Below are 13,996 nucleotides of genomic sequence, written 5' to 3'. Positions count from 1 at the left end.
AATTTGAGATTAAAATTTGGATACATGTCTCTCAAAATGGTACATCAAAACTATCACAAGGATATTTGGCCTATGCTACATGTAGACAATAAGAATGAATCCCTCCCTCTTGTATGGGATGTGGCTATGGAGCTAGTTCTTGAGTCCTATCTGAAAAATGCACTAGTCCCTCTGACCTCCTTGCCTTCTTAGAGTAGTTTGGAAACCCATTTCCCAGAGGTACAACGACTCTATAAGTTGTGTAGTAGTATGGAAACCCCTGTACTACTCTCTCTCTCTCTCTCTCTCTCTCTCCCTCCCTCCCTGTGCAGCTTCTCACCATGAGAAAAATCATCTATAAGTTGGTAGTCCTACATGACAATGGTTGTCCCTACCTACTACAACTCTGCCTTCAGGGCCCTAATTCGCTAATCCTTGGGATCCTCCCCTCTAACGTGTAGGTGCCTCTTGCTTCTTCTCCTATCACTACTACCTCTCCCTCTCCATCGAAGGCTGCATTGAAAGACTCTCCTCCTTTGTTGGATTTTCCTCCTCCCCCTCTGCCCTTTGTGCCCTCTACTATGATCTCATTTGAATGCTGGAAAAAACCCAAAAGCTGCTAGCTCCCTCTCTCTCTCTCTCTCAGTGCATTAGGAGTCATGAATCTAGGGAATGGTCATCTCCTCATCTCTCGAGCATAATCAGGATAAACCCATGCATGTGTCTATGTTGGGAGGTAATCCTAGATATTCTTGTGTAAACCCTATGTCTCCTAGAGAAATTCCATATAATCCAAAATGGGAAAGCAACCCATGTCCTCCTCCTCTCAGAGCCACACATAAGTTGTGGTGTTTATAGGGATCCTCTGTCTATGTCCAAATTGTCTCCATTCACAACTAATAATAAAATGCCAACTCATCTAAAATGTCTCCCACTATACCCTCAATTTTGGTGACTTATATAGGAAGGGTCTAGACATCATGCTTCTTAGGTATCTAGAAATGGATGAGTCTGAAAGAGCAATAGCTGAAGTCAACAAAAAAATTTGTGGGACTCACTTTGGTGGCCTTGCACTTGCTCAAAATCTACTTAGAACTAGTTATTATTGGCCCACTATGCAAGAAGATGTTGTGCACTATGCCAAATCTTGTAAGAAATGTCAACTACATGGAAACTTAATTCATGCTCTTAGACGAGAATTGACTCCATCCATCACACATTGGCCTTTTCACTAACGGGCCTTTGATCTAGTTGGCAAGATTCATACCAATTCTTCAAGTAGACACAAGTTTATCACTATGGCTACAAAATATTTTACAAAATGGGTTGAAGTTGTGCCTCTTTCTACTGCTACTGGGAAGTATGTTACTTTTTAAATTTTGAATCAAATCATTTTTCATTATGGCATTCCCTCCTCCATCATTATTGATGATGAGGTACAATTAAAAAAGGACGTTAGATAGCTCTCTAAGAAGTTTAAGATCAAACAACACTAACCCTCTATTTATTATCCCTAAGGGAATGGGCAAGATGAAGTATCAAATAAGGCATTATTGAAAATCTTGCATATGATTGTACATAAATCAAGAAGAGATTGACATCTGCAAATCAATCCTACATTATGGGCTTATCGAACTAGCATACACACTCCCACTAGAGCTACCCCCTTTGGTCTAGTCTATGGTTCTGAAGTTGTTCTCCCACTAGAGGGTGAGATTCCTTCTTTGCATGTCTCTTTAAAAGGATTGATCATTGATGAAGATTATAAGGAAATGAGAATACATGAGCTTGAAGTCTCAAGTGAATGTTGTAAGTCCACTTTCAATCACATGAGGGCTTATAAATTGATGCATTAATTAACCTTATATTGTATATTAAATTGATTAAATAAAAATAAATATGTAAAATTGATAAATTGATGTATCAATTCTAACCTAGATATATAAAGATATAAATATATCAAATCTTGATCATATAACCATGATGAAGTAAACATCACATAACATATGAAATTCTTGAATAAACAAATAAACTTGTATTTATGAAAAAAAAACTTGTATATGTATATATATGTATGTATGTATGTATGTATATGTATATAGATGTGTGTGTCTATATATACATACACACATGTATATATACATATATGCATATAGATGTATGTATGTATATATACACACACACATCTATATACATATATGTATAGATGTGTAAATATGTATATAGATGTATGTATGTATATATATAGACACACACACACACACACACACACACACACACACACACACACACACACATATGTATATGTCGTGTGTGTGTGTACATCTATATTTATATATCTATATCTATATCTATATCTATATATGTGTATATATACATCCATATATGTATATGTGTATATGTTATATACATGTGTGTATATAGATATATATGTGTGTGTGTCTATACATATAAAATTTTATAATTACAAGTTATACCAATTATATATTTTTTATTTTTCTATTAATTTTATTTATAATATATTCTGATTTAGAATGTGTAAATTATAAGGCAAGAGCCTACAAGACAATGCTATTTGTGAGCCTCTTATCTTGAAGGTCTTAGGTTCAAATATAGTCGAACCTAACAAAAATCATAACAATTTTTTTTTAAAAAAACTTATACCCAATTTTCTATTTAATTAAAAAAATAAAGTGGTAAAATATAAAATAAAAGAAGATTGAAAAGATTGTCAAAATTTTAGCAATAATATACATACTTATTTAAAAGTTGTTTTACTTTCCTTGTTGTGATAAGTATGACTATCTTGATATCAAACCGTTATTTAATATATTTTAATAAAAGAATAAAAGGTAGTTGATATAGAATTCAATTATTTATATTTATATGTAAAAGAATTGCCATTTGATAAAAAGGAAAAGTAATAAGCTAAATTGCAAGACATAAATTTATTATATTCAAGATGAATGATATATTCCATCCACTGGAAATGAAAGTTAATTGAGAATAAAGCCAAAATATGCAGAATCCAGCTGATAGAATTCAGACTACGACACAAAGTGAAATAATTTTAATGGAAAGACAACTGAAATGGCAGTGCTAATGACTGCTTGCAAATGCAGTTAGAAAGGAATATGAACAAATGATTTCCATATGGAAAAGCAACTAAAATGACAGTGCTAGTGATCAGTGCTTGGAAACACAGTTTGAAAAGAGAATGCCTCCTTTCTTCTGTAAAAATGTGAAGTAAAGAGATGCTTCAAGTTGTGTTCGTCCATTAAAATCTGAAGCCCTTTTATTTCAAAGATCTGGAGCTGTCCTTCAATGGCTGTCACTTCCTGAGGGTCTCCCAAGATAGGCGCAGGCAATAGCAGTTACATTTTCAATCTACAAATTAAAAACATGATAATCTTATCACATTTCTATTACGGTTTTGAAAGAAATAACAAAATGGTTGATTTGGATTAAACAACTTAAGCGATGAGAGATATCAAGTTTCTATAATCTATTATAATTATTTTTATAAATTTCTAGATTTGATTTTGTGTATGTTTTTATTCATCACTCTTTTTGATCTATTATCAAGGTGAAACAAAGCAAGAGATCCACATTCTATTATGCATCTCTTGCTTTGCTTCATCCTGATGATGGACCAAGTAATGTAATCTGAAAAATCCATGCTTAAAAATATACATACAATTGAATCCAGAAATCTATAAAACTAAGTCAAGAAATACTCAAAATTTAAGTAAATGTTTCAAATCCTACTATATTGTCATACTATATGATCTATTATGAAATTAATTCCAATAAAACTAATTGCGCTCTATCCTACATAGCCACACGCAATTAGCAGCAATGTTTCAATCTACGAAACAAAAGTATAATCTTATTATACTACCATTAGGGTTTTAAATAAACATTTCAAAACAGAGATCACGTTACATAATAATATGAGACTAATCTAATGAAGCTTTGCTATAACACGAGATTTCATTGATCAGTGGCGGTTAAAGATATCGTCATTACTGGCCATCAACTTTGTTTTGTAATCTGTTCTTACAGCATATCATCTATATTCAAAAAGTCCCAGTCCCCATTTTCCTAATTAAGGATTTGAAAGATTTTAAAATCAAAAGAATTTAGCATGAATGAACTATGATCAAGTTTATCTTTTATTTCAGATTGTTCCAAAGTCTATCTAGCGGAGTCATCTTTAAAGGTGCATCTATTTTTTTAATGCTAATATTGGCGTCCACAGAGTGATTGATATGCATTGTGGTTGAGATCGATAGGGCTGCTTTGGCAGAGAATATAAAATTTGATATAGATTTTGTCAACTATAACTATGACTTTTATAAGATGGATCAGGGAGTATCCATAGTTGCAATAAGTAGCGGAGATGAAATGTGACCAATCAAGGAAAAGGGTTCAAGGTGGGAATGAATGGGTATATATATTGTTGCGCACAATCTATTGGAACAAATTCTGAGTGCTATTTATGATGGATAGGTAGAGGACAAAAAATAAAAGCACAGAACAATACGATGTGCTATTGCATAATAAATTATGTTATATTTCATTTCACTATTGTGTCCATCCCAATTACATTACATGTTGCCTCTATTTATAGAGATCTTAAATTATTTCTGGAAACATCTACATTAGCCGACATAGGAGAAATAAACTTTTTCTAGAACTATCTACAACTTTCAAAACTTTACCTAACCCTATACGGCTTCCAGAACTTTACCTAACCCTATTCGGTAATCCTCTTGAAAATTTCAAAATCTTTTATTATTCATTTACAATTCATTTGAGTTGAAATTACACATTCCAACACTCCCCCTTAATTTCAACCTCAAATGTTATTACATACAAATGCCAAAATGCTTTCTTTTGCCGAATGCCAAAATGCCATTTTCTAATAATAATGCCTTTGTTAATGCATGCCTGTCACTTGCCTCATCTGCCACAAATGCTGAAAATCTTTTTTCTTCTTTGATGCCATGCGAAAACCTTTTTCTGCTTTGATGCCATGCTGAAAACCTTTTCTTCTTTGATGATTTGTTCTAATCCTTTTCCAAATGATGTTGTATTTTTCCTTACTCTTGAACATTTATACTTAAACAAACTTTCAATCATACTTGTAATTTTCTGCCAATTCGATCCGTAGCTCCATCCAAAGTCCATTTTTAAGCACTTGTCCATACAAATATTTTTACAGTACTTATTCCAACACATCTTTTCACTATGACTCTCTAAGCCACAAATATTACATGGATGTAGATCTCAACATTTGTCTTTTGTGTGTCCTTTTCTGTTACAATGTGAACATTGCAAAATATTTATGCCTTCAATTGATTCTCTTAAACCTTTATTCATCTTTCCACTACCTACATCATATCCAAGACCTGCATATTTTGGCCTTACTGTAGTCTCAATTGGATTCCTTATTCCCTGTTCATCCTTTCCTAGACCTTTACCTTTGAAACCCATTCTTTCCATAATCTTTAAGCCAATACTATTATTATCATAACAAACAAGATCTGAAAACTTCTTTTCATCATGAACACTTTCAACTTCATAAAAATCACAGTTCTCAATCCCATAATCACTTAAATCATTTGTGTCACAAAATACATCACACAGAGATGGATTAAACTTTAAATTTCTACTCTCTTGCTTTAGATTAAACAATTCAATCTTCAACATACTATTTTCCTCTTCCATTTTCTTCACCTTTTCTTCTAAAGCTTTTATCTTTTTTTCAACATCATCAAACATTTTTAATTGTTCTTCTAAATCTTTATTTCTAATCTTAATATCATCAAACAACTTTATTTCTTGTTCTAGTTCTTCATTTGCATTTATATAAACACTCATCTGATTTAGAAAACTTTGCCTTTCTACACTTAGTTCATTTCTTAGCTTTGTCAATTCTCCTTGCAAAACATCATTTTCACACAATAATTTTACATTTTCTTTCTTCACCTTCATTAATTTTTCTTCTAAATTAGTTGTCTTCTCTTTTCGAACTCTACTACCTTTTCCCATTGAAACACAAGAGTTTAACACACTTTGTTCTTCTTTCCTTTTAACAGCAATAGAGGAATTTCTCAACTGAAATTAAATAAAAATTTGTACCATACCTATTTGCCAAATCCTTTCTCTTCCTTAGATCTTCAGCTTTGCTCTCATTTGCCTTTTACCCACAAGGACATTTGCTCATAAAACAATGTCCATATTTTCTACTACTCAACACTTGTCTTTTATTACACAAATCAATTCTCCTCCATATTTCAGCAGCACCAAAACATTGCTTCCTATTTAATCAACAATTTGCCCACCTAGCTCTTTTATCACAATCTGAAATTCTATACAACCTTCTATCCAACTAGGCTCTGATACCAATTGAAGAAACATAGTATAGCTCTGATACCAATCTAATGGATAGGAAGAGGACAAAAAATAAACACACAAAACAATACGATGTGCTACCGCACAATAAACTATGTTATATTTCATTCCACCATTGTGTCCATCCCAATTACATTACATGTTGCCTCTATTTATAGAAATCTTAAATTATTTCTGGAAACATTACATTAGCCCACATTAGAGAAATAAACATTTTTTAGAACTATCTACAACTTTCAAAACTTTACCTAACCCTATTCGATAATCCTCTTGAAATTTTCAAAATCCTTTATTATTCATTTACAATTCATTTGAGTTGAAATTACACATTCCAACAATTTATAACTAAATAATTTGAATCAAATTATATGTTCTATTAATGAAACTAAAAATTATAGAATATTTCAAATCACACCATACCATACCTCTTGTCTTAAGATCTGATTCTCCTGCTGATAATGGTTTATGTTTGAAATCATCTGTTGCACATCCTGAGGTGCTATACATGTTTCACAGGTAGCGTTGGTAAGTGTATGGCAAAGTAACATGTTTTCATCACGGAGCATTTGGTTTTCCTCACGAAGAGTGCAGGTGTCACTATGACTTTCCTGGCCCTGCTCCACACTCCAAACAACAATAATACAGTTAGGCTATGATCTAACATTGTAGATCTGAATGTTCACGAATTCATTCAGTAAAAACATATTGATTGATAACCTTTATCATAGTTCTCCTATTTTGAAACCAGAACTTGATTTGTTGCCAGGTGAGATCCAATTGATTGCTCAGTTCAGCTCTCTGTTTCTCATCAGGATGTGGGCACTGATTGAAATATCTGCATAAAGAGAGAGAACTCATGATTATTACAATCTGTAGCATACTTCAAAAATAATTGTTAGTGTAGGAAATTATTGAAAGGGGCGGATGAATTTAATGACCTTTCCAAATACTGAGTCTGTTCAGGGCTTAAACGTTGATAGGGTTTTCTTGGTTTGTTTCTCATCTCATCATTGCTAGACATCTGTTTGCCTCTGTCCATGCTTTCCATTTTTCTGTTTCGCTCTTTGCCCGGACTCTATTTATGTCTGCTTATGAAATGAAGATAGTTTACACGGCTAAACTCTCATTTAAATAGGACATCTTAAAGTTAATTTTAAGGTAAAAGTGTTAAATAGTTAAAATTGACTAACTTTTTTTATGGACTTGATTGGTTCTTAGTATGGGTCACCCTTAAACATCACAGACTAAAGATAAAATTAAACTTAAAAAGTAAGACAATTTTACTTATTTAACACTTAAATCTAGGAATGAAGCCATCCTGTGTGATTTTAAGTCAACCTCTTAGTGTGTTGTTTAGGGAGAACCCTACGAAAGTATTTACATAATAAAAACCTAAAATTTCCTTAAAAGATACAAACTACTATAAAAAATAAAAAATTCATTTGTAACATAGTATAATGGTTAAATCTAATTCTTGTTAGAATCATTCATATTGTAATTTTAAATAAGTTATTGTGATCATCAACAATGTACAAACTCATGCATTTAAATTTTCAAAATATTTTTCTACTACCAATTAAATGAAAATGGGGCTCTTAGAGATTTTACCTCCCTCTTTTTTGTATCTTGGCGAGGGTTGTTCACTTATTCTACGGTGCTTGCCTTAGTATAAATCTAATGTTAAAATAATAAATGTATCATAATATACAAAATATTTTAATCACAAATCTTATATAGTTAAATTCTATTCATATATATCATCTATACCATTGTAAATAAATTATAGTATGAAAATAAAAATATTTAAATAATAATAATATATAATAGTTTTTCTTAAAATATTATATAATATAAGTATAGATAATATTTTAAAAAACTTCTAAACTAACTTACTCACAAAATATATAATAGAAACTATGTAGTTAAAAAACTTGCATCTAACTATGCATTTTATAATTAAATTTCAAAATGATAAATTTAAACTTGTAAAAACAATAATTTTTTTTAAAATCAAATACAAAAATTGTCATAATAGTAGTTAGCCTATTTCCAAGTACTAAAAATGAGAAATAATAGAATAAACTTTGAACTACAATATCTTAGGAAACACAAAGAAATCTAGCTCAATCATCTTCCTTTAACCAAACATTTAAATAAACCCTCATATATATTGAATAAAATGAAAAGAAAAAATTAGTAGGAAACATGAGGTATACAATATAAAATTCAAACAAATCCAAGTCACTAATATAGCTTGACAAAAATATTAATGTTAATAAAAAATGATAAAGTAAAATTTAGGTCACTAATATATCTTGATCCAATATTTATCTTAGTCAAAATTAATGCTATACTAGCAAGAGAACAATCACATTCATGTCATAATCAAATTTGACCCAAACATCATCTCAAATAAATGAAAATATAAATATAAAAAATAATCATTAAGGTTTTAATACCTTAATAATACCATTAAATCATAGCCACTAATCAAACTTGACCTAATCAATAATTTATTTTAATTAAGTAGTATAAAAATATAGATCTATTGAGAACATATTTAATCATTACTTATAATCAAGAAATAAATTAAACACATAAATCATAGCCACTAATCAAACTTGACCTAATCAATATTTATTTTAATTAAGTAGTATAAAAATATAGATCTTTTCAAATTAGGGACATATTTAATCATTACTTTTAATCAAGAAATAAATTGAAAACATATATTAATATTCATAAAAATAGTAATGTATTATATGAATTTGAAAAAATGGAAGAAGGTAAGTATTTCAAATCAACTAATCTAGTTTTAATATATAAGGTAGTTAAATATATCCTAATACATAAAAATAGTTATTCATAAATTTATAAATAAGTTCATCAAAATGGTAGAAACGTTAAATACTAATAAAATTTTATGATTAATCTAAAATAAATTAATATGGATAAGTCTCCCTATAAATCAAATGAACCAATCATTAGGAGACAAATAATTTAAATAATAAATAAAATTAGTAAATTAATATATAAACTTTATAAATAATGTTTGATTAATCAAAAAATAATTTATTATGATTGATTAATAATGTTAAACTAATTCACTAATGGTGCAAAATAAATACAACAGTTTTGACCCTTCAAATGACATAAACCTCTTAATTTTGTTGCACTAATATATTTGGGCCTCTTTTTAGATGAGCACGATCGATGCAGACACCGACACATTTGTGTCAAATTGTCTTTTTTTTTTTTTTTTTTTTTATAAAATTTTTGCAATTGTGTCAGATAGCATCACAATTGTGAAAGCAATTAAGATCCTAGAGTCAACAAGGCATTGACAATCAATCAAGATAAAGAAGCATTGGAATTGACATCATGCCCTTGGAACATTGTAAGTTCAATCGCTCTTCTACGCATCTTCTAGATAGGTTTCTTGTAATCTTTTCTCAAGGGAAACCCCATATGTTATGCAATGTCTATGCATTTCCTTCAATTTTTTTTGAATTTTTGATCTAGTTTACCTTTCAACAATCCATCCTTCCTACATTTATAAGGAGAGATGATCCAATTCTCACTTTCCTCTAACCACAATATTTTTTTTGGTTTTCAAAGAAAGATATTGTCATATCACTCATGAGATCAAGGTGAAATTATGGAACTCTTTGTCCATCTTGAAGAAGATAATATTTAGGGCTCCTAGTTGCCTATAATCTAGTTCATTCATCTCTACAAATAAGGGATCAAGTCCAATAAATGCCTAGGGATTAGCGGTCTTTTAACATTTCTAGATCCCCATCTAGGAGCTAGTTTTAGGGAACTATACAAGATATATAGGATATGTGGATATTAGAAAATAAATTGCAAACACAAAATGATGCAACAACCACATATTTTGTGTTAAGGACCATAAGGTTCAAGTTCATGACTAAGGTGATCTTCTAGAATAAAAATGATTGTTCAATGTTTTCCATTTGTTATTTTTGTGATGTAAGAATAAGTTCTATTAAATTGTAGAAAAATGTAAAGCTGCATATAGGACATGGACTTGAAGATAATGGTCAATATGCTATGACTAATAATGTGAGTTATAAATTATAATGATTCCAAAGCCTCCTATGCTACACATATAGACTAAAAATATAAGTCTTATTTTTTCCCAAAAACTAACACAAGATAATACTCAAGAAAAATTTTTAATGCAAGATTGACAATAAGAACACATGCAAAACCTAAATAAAACTAAATAAAATGAAGAAACTTTGAATCCAATTTCAACTCAAATATCTCTCTGTATATTATTGATACAAAAGGTTCTACAACAACAGTGATATACTAATATTAATGAAAACCCAAGAAAAAGTTGAAAGAGAAAGGTATGAAATAAGACCACCATATAAAGGAAAACATATACTCCAACGTTAAACACTTGATTTCAGAGAAAAGAAATTTAAGGAGGCATAATTTTCCTACCTTGAAAATTCTGCATCACATTCATAGAAGTCCAAAAATAATATTGTAAGATGGAAAAGGTCCTTGGTTGATACAAGAATTATTGCTCATAGTTTAAGATGAACACTTCTCTCTATATTTTCTTCAATTTATTTTTTCTTACCTAAATTTAAAAAATTGAATTCTTATCTCATCTACTGTAAAATAATATAGGAACACTTTTTATATATAATGTTCACTATATTACATACACTAGAGCTATTAAAATAGTTCTATTACTTTATTACCTAATTTTGGAGAAGCATAAACATATTTGATCAAACTAGTGTAAATGTCTGAGGACCTTTAAGGATAATCTCAACATTATTAAAATTCAACATTTGGTACCTTAAAGCTTATAATTCACATCCTCTAGAGTTTATAATGTTCATAGTATAATAGGATACCCAATTCAACTATGCCACCAAATAGTATAATGTAAAATTTGAACATAAGTGGCTATGCTTGTTGCAAAGATCTCATTATGGCTTTTCTTGATACTCTAAAGCAAGTTACCACAACTAAACCTTGCAAACAAATAAAATGCCAGAAGAATAATAATAAAATTTAATTTTGGTGAAAAAATATATAACATGGAAGTGAGTGAATTCTATTTTTAAGAAAAGGGAAAAGGAAAACACATGAACACTCATTGCTCATGATTATGGTTATGGTTAGGATCATAATAAATAAATTGAGCTAATACTACATGTAGCTTTTCTTGTAGACATGAAAACCTCACAATTAGAGAATTCTAATCAAACAAGAAAATATAAATAAGGCTTAATGAGTGGCCAAGATGAAGGCCAAAGAATACAAATGGGTTTCACAAATTTTTAGAATTTTGGAAACTAAAAAATCAGAATTATAGAAAAAAATTCTACAAGTTCAAGAATAAATCAGGGTTGGTAAAAATTGTTGAAAATAATTATTCAATTGTATATTGTCATTGATGTTCCACAAATGTCACACTCTAAGCAAACACAACTAGTGTTAATCGAGCTCAGTCGGGCACTATAGAAGACTCTGGTATCAACCAAGCAAATTTTTGTGCAAATCAAGTTAAGTTGTTCATTAAAGGAAGTTAGTGTAAACTGAGTTAGGTTGGTCAATGAAAGGAGTTAGTATTAACTAAGTTAGGTTGGTTAGCAAAGAAAATTTTGTATTAACCAAGTGCTCAGTCCAATGTTGGTAGACTAAGAGTAGATTACTTTTATTAATTAAATAGTTAATACAAGCCAACTAAGTGGATGTTAAAAAATTTTCTGAAGGGGCATTCAACCTAACTTGACATTGGGTTTCATATGTATGAAAGGTCAAGTTGTGGACTAAAAGTAAGCAATAAGAAGAATCAGAAAGATGCAAAATAAGAAGGATATCTGATTAAAGAAAAAAGTCCAAAGAGTTGCAAAAAATATTCTAATTAAGGAGGATCAAGAGGATAAACTAGAACTACAATCTTAATATGCAAATTTAGTTGCTTCATCAATCAGGTCAATCATTTTTACTCTCTCACAATTGTTGCAGTGAAGAAGCCTCTTAACAAAGTTGACCTAACAATCATTTTTCAAAATCCTATAACAAGGTGGCATTTCTAGATTGAAGTGTCTGAAGACCTCTAATAAGGTGATTTAAATCCTTTAACATGGTCACACTTAGCTCTATGTTTTGTAAAATTTAACATGGTTGTCTCCTAACAAGGCTCACTTTAGAAGAGTGAAAAGTTGCAACTAGTTGCATTGGTGGTTTTCTCAAATTGGGTTTCCACATTAAATATTGGTGTCTCCTATGTTCATGTTATTTTCTTAATGCTTAATGTTTCTATAGTTATGTCACTAAAGGTTAATACACATTAATATATTAAGACTTCTTTGTTAACCAAGTTACATAGCATATTTAGTTCTAACCAAGAAGAGAAAGGATTTGATAACAAAATGAGAAGTTTTTATTGAAATCTAAGGGACTTGGAATTTTTTTTATGGCAACTAATTCACCCCTCCCCTCTCAGTTACTCCTTTTACATTTCCAACAATAATATCACAAAATAGAGGATTTTAGGCTTCTATAAAATATCAAAGATCTTATAAGAAGCTAGATACTGGTTTTAATGCATTCAAGGGTAATGCTAAAGGAATTGCTTCACACAATTTAGCATCCATAGAGCCCAACCACATATCTTTTTCTATCATTTCCTTCCTTTCATATGAAATATCTTTGTTCAATCATAAGGGGCCCCTTGCTTCAAATTTCTCGCACCAAGTAACCAAGGACATAGAGTGAGATGGATATTTGATGAACACTATTATGATTATATCAAAATGATTACCAAAAAAGAGTTGCTAGACTCAAACTACTTCTCTATCACTTCAGTATATATAGAAACAACCAAGCAATAAAGAAATAGATCCTATTATGATGTAAATGCCATCATAAGAAAACCAAAATGACAATTTTTTTAAAATAAAAGACCAAATGTTATATAAATACATCACTTATGCTTACATAATATAAATACATCACTTATGCTTACATATATAATTTTGGGGCTAGTGATAGATTTCTAAGATTCTATATATATTGATAAACATAGGATGGTTGATTAGTCATGCTTGACATTGTTAATTTTTAATTGTAACATATATATTTTTATGATTTTTTTTCAGCAAACCCAATATGAGCACAACCCTCTAATTTCTTTCATCTGAGCCCATCAACCAAATCCCAAACCCAAACCCAAATCTATACCAATACAAGTAGCTTAGAGTACAAGGAGTAACATAATATTTTTTGACCCTATTAGTACTTGAAATTTAGATTTTGAAGATATATATGCCAACTTAATTCTCATCTTCCACTATGCTTTATACTCCCAATTGCTTCTTAAAGAGTGTTTGAAGACTCCTTTATTGGAAATATAAAAGGAGTAACTAAGAGGGGAGGGGTGAATTAGTTACAACAAAAATAGTTCCAAATCCCTTAGATGTCAGTGCAAAATTTTTACTAATCAAAATCCTTGTACTGTTCGGTTAGAACTAGACATCCAAAGTAGCTTGGTTAACAAAATAAGTTTAATATATTAATGTGAATTAACCTTTAGTAACTT

The sequence above is a fragment of the Cupressus sempervirens genome, chromosome 9, assembly GCF_028749045.1.
Source record: "Cupressus sempervirens isolate cs-2001-9-10 chromosome 9, ASM2874904v1, whole genome shotgun sequence".
Lineage (NCBI taxonomy): Eukaryota > Viridiplantae > Streptophyta > Pinopsida > Cupressales > Cupressaceae > Cupressus > Cupressus sempervirens.
Note: the sequence above shows the minus strand (reverse complement) of the source record.